Source organism: Epinephelus moara, chromosome 8, assembly GCF_006386435.1.
Source record: "Epinephelus moara isolate mb chromosome 8, YSFRI_EMoa_1.0, whole genome shotgun sequence".
Classification (NCBI taxonomy): Eukaryota; Metazoa; Chordata; class Actinopteri; order Perciformes; family Serranidae; genus Epinephelus; species Epinephelus moara.
Window position 1 is genome coordinate 43976506 of NC_065513.1, and position 8820 is coordinate 43985325.

Consider the following 8820-nt stretch of genomic DNA (forward strand, 5'->3'; position numbering starts at 1 on the left):
AACAGAATCCCATCTTCTCTCCAGTTCTCGTATTTGCATTATGTTACAAATTCAGATAAAGACAACGTTCTATGATCCTAATTCAGATACAATGCCAAGCACATTCATTCAACTATGCTCTTGGGTGAAAGTCAGATCCCCTAAAGTGTGACTCCAAAAGTTGTGCACTGTACATGAATACAGAGTTGAAAATGCTTGCTGCATTACCTGACTAAACAGGTTCTCTGGTTCGCAGACAACCAATCTACGCAAAGGTGTTCACACTTGTGGTGACAAACACATTCAATTGGGAAATATAGTTCATAAAAATGATACTACCATTCTATGCAGCAGCAGCAGCACCTTTTTGTGGGAAGCACAAAGATGCACGTACACACTCTGGGCAGTGCTGCTGCCAATAGTCTAGAAGGTGATTGCTCTGGCCTATCCTACTTTTAGAGGCGGTAGTTTAGACTTTGGACCACTAGGTGGAGATATATGACAAGAGATGGCAGCTGGGATACACTGACAAACACAGCAAAGCAGCTGTAATAACATCTTTTTTGTGAGAATTAAGACAGAGATGACAATTGAGGTTCTACTTTTCTTTACTCAACTTCACACCTAACCTACACACAAGAGTTCATTCACGAACAAACATTTGTAGAGCTAGAAAGAAACCACACCCCCACAGATCACTTCATTGACAACTGCTGCACCAATACCAAGTTCCCACTGGAGAGGTGCGCTTGATTTTCACACCAAAATAGCTGCAACAGCAGTCATGCAGGCCCAGCTCGTCACATGATTTTGAATGACAAAAATCAGGAGAAACCAACATGATGAACCAGCTGTACATGCTGTCAAAGAAACACAGACCTATCCACACTAGCTGGAGTGTCATTACATCCTGAATTAAAGCGCAGCGCATTATTATGAAAAAGGCCGTGCTGCTTTGCTGTGTTTGTCTTACATGTAAACAGTACATGTCTTTGAGAAAGGAAAATTAAAATGACTTGCATGTCCAACCGGCTCCTTCTGCTTGGTTTTCACACTTCTCTCGTTAGTACACCCAAATGTAGAGCAAAAATCTGTTGCCGAGTCTGACATGGATCTGGACTGGTCAAAGCACCTACGCAAGATGGCGGTGGTACTGACACAGCCCACAAGCCAGGGTGCTGCATCTATCTATCTATCTATCTATCTATCTATCTATCTATCTATCTGTCTATATCTATATATCTATATCTCTATCTATCTATCTAAATCTATATATCTCTCTATCTAGATAGATAGATAGATACATAGATAGATATCTATATATATATATATATATATATACATACACACACGGTTTCAAATTCAAAATCAACACATAGATATTATCATGTCAGCACCACTGCCATTGCTGAGGGCATTAAACCGATCTATAACCTTACACATCAGCAATGCATTTAGTATAGAGGCAACTACAGATACTCAAAGTCAACAACACCACATCACTGAGGCTAAAACTGACTGATTAGCACTGATAGCCTACCTCTGCCTGGCGTCCACGACACTGTGAAATAAGCACTGGAGTCCCTTAACAAGTCCACATTTCTCTCATACTTCCCTTCATTTAGTAGTAGCCTGCCATGTCGCTAAACGGCGATAACGTTAGCTTGTTGGCAAAAAATCAGCTAACACTAGCTCCGCCGATTAGCGACATAACGGGACCACTATCTGCTTCACCGGGGACTAGACAATGTGAACTTACATTCGTTTGTTTAGTTTTTTTACCACAGATGTGTGACAAAGGTTACTCCAATCCCGAAATTCTTTCATGGAGCAGTCCAACCGAAGTGGATAATAGCCGCTACCCTTTCCACTTTCCGCACCAAGCGAAAGACCTTGTTCCCATAATGCAATGCGGGCTTCAAAATGCAGAAGAAACACCTGTCAGAAATCGTTACGGAAAAATTCCTTCGTAGTAACACAGTACATTGTGCTGTATTTATATGGACTTTTCTTACAGTGTAAAGTTAGGATCATGGACCCAACACAGTGCCACTCCAGCCACAACTTCACACGAATGCTCTCTCTTCCCTCCCTCCAGACAAACAAACAAGGCGCATGGCTGACAAGTTCAAACCACAAAACCAGTGCAACACAGAGCAGAGTGGAGCAACCCTGGACACCAGCCTAACCAGACTAAAACCTAAGTATCTTCTGAGCTTACCAGGCTTGAGGCAGCTTTAAACGCAAAACCCAAAGCTCCACAGAAAGCCAAAACACAGCCAACTGCAGAAACTTGGAGCATGCCCCTACCCAAGATACCCTCAAAAACAAAAAAAGAAAAACAACAAAAGAGTGAACCGTTGGAAGGACCAAACTCCAGCTGGAACACTCACCCTACATAACCAGGGAGCTCTAGCACTGAAATCTGTGACCTACAGATGACAACCATACTCACCAAACCAAAACCAAACCAGAAAGGAGAGAAGCACACAGCCACCACACTCCACCAAGCAAGAAAGGAACACCAAGGAACCAACAAAAAATTATCAGAAATGAACGAGCCCCCATTATGTTACAATCCTGGCTCACGGGAAGCAACACAATGAAAATGGTCGGACCAAAAACTGAATGCAAGACTGTTTATTAGGTAAGGTAGCAGTGAGAAAACCAAACCAAAGGGACAAACAGCCTGGAGTGCTGCAGCATGGCCTGCAGCTGGTGGGAGTGAGAGAGAGAGAGAGAGAGAGAGAGAGAGAGAGAGAGAGAGAGAGAAACACAGAAGGGGGTATGGCTTGCCTTTTTAAACCTGGGGGTCATGTGACCACAGGCTGCATCAGGAACTCAGAGAACCTGCAGGAAAATCTATTTGGACGGGATTAGTTTTACATAGGTACGTGGGGTAAATTAATGATTACCAAAGATTTTAGTCCCGTCCGAATATGCCATGTCAGTAATCATTACCACACTATGTCAGTAAAGATTACCGCGATTTTTACCTTCTGTAAAAGGGTCCCAGACAATTACCTCAGGTAATACTAATCCCGTGCGAATAGACTAGCAGTAAATGTGTGTGTTAGGGCTGTCAAACAAAAATTGAAGTTAGAAATGTATTCAAATATATATATTTTTTATAAGTTCGAAACCTAAATTTGATTATTCAAATATCATTAATAATTAATTAATACTATCAATAATGTTGTATATCACGGCGAATCCCGTTCGGGCGGACATGGCTTGTGCACAACCCGGGCCAGAGAGGGACGCAGAGATGGAGGGAGAGGTGCTGACAGAGGAGCCTGCTGCGCCAGTACAACCCACTGCGCTGTCCGCGATGTGTGACCTGTTCGAGGAGACATACAGGGAGAGTGTTGAACCTGCTGCCTCCCTGCCTTCCCTTTTTGAAGAAAAGATGAAACGTTACCAGAATGAGACACCACTACGAGCCGATGAAACGTTACCAGAATGAGACACCACTACGAGCCGACCAGGATCCACTCTTGCAGTGGAAAACTGCACTGAAGTATCCAAACATTGCTCAGATAGCGAGGCAGAAGTTGGTCATACCTGGCACTTCAGTGAGGTCAGAACGGGTGTTTTCATCCGAGTGTCACATTCATATTGCGTCAGCAATAAGCATCTTATTTTTGTGTTTTTTTGTAAAAAAAATGATAATAAAAAAAATATAATAATAATAATAATAATAAATTCTAATATTATTCGAACTCTACTAAATTAATTCGAAAATATTCAAACTCAATTTCATGGTGCTTTTCACAGTCCTATCATACGAATATGATGGCAGGAGGGGACGGCGGTGCGTGAATGGATTGACCCCTCCAACTTGTGGTAGTTTTACTGATATTTCTTGTCCCATGCGAATCGGCTATTAATATTACTGACGTCCTGTGGTAAAGTGACATTACCCCATGTAACATTACCCCATGCCCATGTAAAACTAATCCCGTCCAAATAGAAACATGCGTGGCAACGCATAACGGCATGAATAATGTTTACGTTTAGTTTAGATTAGTTTATTTGCACATAATGTTAAAAACACACAGTATAACATTTACAAGATTAAAAAACAAAAGTGCTGGAGAGGTTAGAAGCCACTAAAAGCTTATCAAATAAATTCCCCTGTCAAAACATCAATGAAATCACATAATACAGAAGAAAAATAAAACGGGTAAGGATGAAATCAATGCTGCGCAGATGAATTGCGTGTATTGCAGTTATCGTCTAACATCATTGTGTCTGATAAATTGGTCTTCTTTGTCATAACGTTATATGCTAGAATAAAGCTTAAAGCTGAAGCCACAATTAAATCATAACACCAAACTGATAGTCTGAATAAAATCATCCTGATATTGAGCTGTGTTAGAAATTAACTGCTGCGCAAAAATATACCTAGTCTCCCTCTTTAAACAAGAAAAAGGAAAATCCCTCAAACACCATGAAGTGTAGACATGATAGGCTACTTTCCACATTTCCAGGAGCAAAGCTGTCAATTAGGCCCATTATCTTTAAGAGGGATCATTTCCTCCAACAAAACAAAATGTTGGCACTAATTAATGGTGCTATTAAGTGTCCGCAAATGATCAGTTTCTTTCATATGAAGGGGTGGGATGAAATTTCAACTTCTTTCACTCCTTTTTGAACAATCTTTTCATTGTCTGTTGTTGCTTTTTCTTTTTTAATGTTCAAAATAACTTTCAAATCAAAATCAATCAAATTAATTAAACTTCCCGTCATGACTGGGCTGCATTTCTGTCAGCGGAGTAATTTTTTTCCCCAACAGCTGGTTGGCCAGTAGGTGGTGCTTTTTATAGGATCAGATTCAACCCTGAACTTACCCTGCTCCGGACCAGGATAGCCATTCAGAGTAAGTTACCATGGTGATCTACCCCAATAAGAACTGAACCGGCTTCGTGAGACCGAAAACCCAGGGTTAACCCTGAAGTTACCTCGCTAAGACATTACTCCTGCTTCATGATACAGGCCCCTGCACCAACTGAGGCAGACACAAACACAGGTATGAAGTTTAAGGGTATTTAATAAAAAAGTTAGGCAAAAGGTACAAGTGGTGGCGACAGGAGACAGGCCAGCTTGGGAGCTGGGAGGACGTCCGAGCTTGCAAAATATCCAGCTTCACACAGGAAAAGCACTGGACAGCAGAGGCACTGGTGGCTGACGCAGGCAGCGAAGCACACACTAAAAAAAAAACACAAGAGAAACACAGGTAAGGAGCTGAGGAGTTTCTGACAGCAAAACTCTTCAAAAACCACTGGAGAATAAACTACAAGAGCCGTGTGACACTACCGAACAGAATGGAATTATCTGGCACAGGAGTGGAATCATGACCAGGCTTATGTGGAGGGTTGATTAGTGGAGATTGCAGCCAGGTGTGCCTCGTCTGCCGAATCTCAGGGGGAGAGAGGAAAATCAGCCACACCTCCTGCCACACACACACTGCAGGGAGAGTAAAAGAATAGGGAGGGGAAGGAGAGAGACAGACAAAAGCAAAACAAACCTAACACAAACCAAGACCACAACACTTATCTCATTTTATTTTGTCTTATCTTATAATTAATAAAGTCTTGTGTTATCATATCTTACCTTATCTTATATCATTTTATCTTATCTTATAATTAATAGTCTTGTGTTATCTTATCCTATCTTAGCTCATCTTATCTTATTATATCATATCTTACCTTATAATTAATAAAATCTTGTATTATCTTATCTTATAATTAATAGTCTTCTGTTATCTTATCCTCTTATCTTATCTGATCATATCTTATCTTATCTTATAATTAATAAAGTCTTGTGTTATCTTATCCTATCTTACCTTACCTTATGGTGGGCAACGTCCATTCCGACATCCCACCACTCCGACATGGGCCTCTAATTGTCTAAATGGCAACACTTAATTTTCCATCAAATGTCCCATCATTCCGACAGTTTTTTCTCCTATGGTCGGAATGACGGAATTTCTTTTTTTTTTTTAAACATCCTGCCTTTCCGACAATTCCTTTAATGACCTATTTTTTTACCCAAAAGAAAAGTTAACGTTAGTGTCTGTCTGCACATTTTCTGGAAGAAAAAATAATATAAGTAGACAGATAACTTGCCAGCGTATTATGTTTTCCCTGTCGTGCTGTGTTTTATGAATAAATGGAGAAGACCCTCTAAAGATATAATTCCATTTCAGTCTTTTTTGTGTGCTGGGAACGTTCAATAAAGATATGAAGTTAGTTCTACTTCTAAGGTGTATATCATTGTCCACTTCAGCACTGAGCTGAGGACAGCGACACAAGGGAGCCACACCGGTGCACCGGCGTCGCTGTCCTCAATGCCGCAGAAAAGCACTGAAACGGAGATAAAGGGGAACCCGTTTTTTGCTTATTTTAACTGGCCCATCAAGTTTTCTGGAGGCCCACCCATCAAAATCCTGGCGCTGCTACTGCCGTGGATGTTTATACATTTGGAAATCTGCGTGAATAGTGGCGGTGTGAAAGATCCATGCGTAATGATTGCGAGCATGGACAACAGACGTCTTGTCTGTGGATTTCGCCGACCAAAATGTCAGATTTTTTTTACATGTAAGGGGAGCTGAACATACAGCTTTCATCCACAAACCAACGTGGGAGAGCCCCAAGACGCGTGTGCCAGACGCACATAGGCATGCGTAAAACACCAATTTTGACCACTTATGCTGTTTAGTTGCTTTTTTAGTTAACTTTCATTTCTTTTGGATTTTTGTGCGTATTATAGAGCCGTTTTGGTCCATGTTTGTAAGCCTTTTTTTCCTGGATAAAATTTTCTAAAGTTGCAACAAGCGCCGTCGGAGTGTGTGATTGAAAACCGTCACATCCTGCTTCCCGTTCAAGGCATCTCCTCCTTCGAATGCCGAGACTTTGTGTTTATTAATTAAGCTTTCACTGACTGTATCACATCTGTACACGTACACGTGTACATGTCTTAAAACATGAAAAATGCATTAACAGAAAGGAGGAAGTCACCTGTTGAGTAACGCACATTTCCTTATATGGAAAGCCTTGTCGGAATGGTGGGACGTTTGCATGTCGGAATAGAGGTATGTCGGAATGGCATTATGTCGGAATGGTGGGATGTCGGAATGACAGCATGTAATGGCATTATGTCGGAATGGTGGGATGTCGGAATGACAGCATGTAACCTTACCTCATCGTATCTTATGTTATTTTATCTTATTTTATCATATCTCATCTTATAATTAATAAAGTCTTGTGTTATCTTATCCTATCTTGGCTTATCTTATCATATCTTATCTTATAAATAATAGTCTTGTGTTATCTTATCTTATAATTAATAAAATCTTGTGTTATCTTATCCTATCTTAGCTTAGCTTGTCTTATCTTATAAATAATAGTCTTGTGTTATCTTATCCTATCTTACCTTATCTTATCTTATCATATCTTATCTTATAATTAATAGTCTTGTGTTATCTTATCCTATCTTACCTTATGTTATCTTATCATATCTTATCTTATAAATAATAGTCTTGTGTTATCTTATCTTATAATTAATAAAGTCTTGTGTTATTTTATCCTATCGTATCTTATCTTAGCTTATCTTATAAATAATAGTCTTGTGTTATCTTATCCTATCTTACCTTATCTTATCTTATCATATCTTATCTTATAATTAATAAAGTCTTGTGTTATCTCATCTTATCTTATCTTATCCTATCTTATCTTATAATTAATAAAGTCTTGTGTTATCTTATCCTATCTTAGCTTATCTTAGCTTATCTTATCTTACAAATAATAGTCTTATGTCATCTTATCCTATCTTACCTTATCTTAGCTTAGCTTATCTTATCTTATAATTAATAGTCTTGTGTTATCTTATCCTATCTTACCTTATCTTATCATATCTTATCTTATCTTATAAATAATACTCTTGTGTTATCTTATCCTATCTTACCTTATCTTATCATATCTTATCTTATCTCATAAATAATAGTCTTGTGTTATCTTATCCTATCTTACCTTATCTTATCATATCTTATCTTATCTTATAATTAATAATTAATAAAGTCTTATTTTATCTTATCTTATCTTACCTTACAATTAATGAAGTCTTGTTTTCTGTCATGTTATATCTTATGTTGGAGCCAATTCATATTTTTTCATATTTATTAATTTTTTGGAAATCAAAATAATGCTGGTAATAATGTTGATTTAATTACTGGAAGTGGTAGATTATATATTGCAGATAAATGATAATTTATTCTGATTGTTTTCTGCCAGCTCACGGCCCTCCTCCTCCTATGATTAAGGATAGAGTACAGCTGGGTCCTCGGCTGTCGGCTTTTTGTGTTGAAGGAGTGAGGAGTGAGACATTTTATCTATCGCTAAATTAACCTTTTGTTTTGTTTATTGTATGAAGTCATCCACGGAGATTATTTTTGTTTATGTAAATGAATTCACCACCCTTTTTCAACCTGGAAAGATCTCTGTGAGTGCTTATTATTTAGCGAGTCATAGACCTCCTCCTCAGAAGACTACTCTGCTAGTTTTACATTTTTTTTAACTAAAGAGTAGCCAGAACGTCTTATCTTAAATAAAGTCTTCATTAAGTCCTCTCTGGTCATTAATTAATGACGTCATGTTGCAGATGATTATGAAACTAAATAAACAACAAATTTACATTTTGTGAAAATTAGGCCTATTCTGACCCGAAAAGATGCAGAAAAATTGGTCCAAGCTTTTGTTACCTCAAGGCTGGATTACTGTAACTCGCTATTATCAGGTAGCTCTAGTAAGTCCTTAAAAACTCTCCAGCTAATTCAGAATG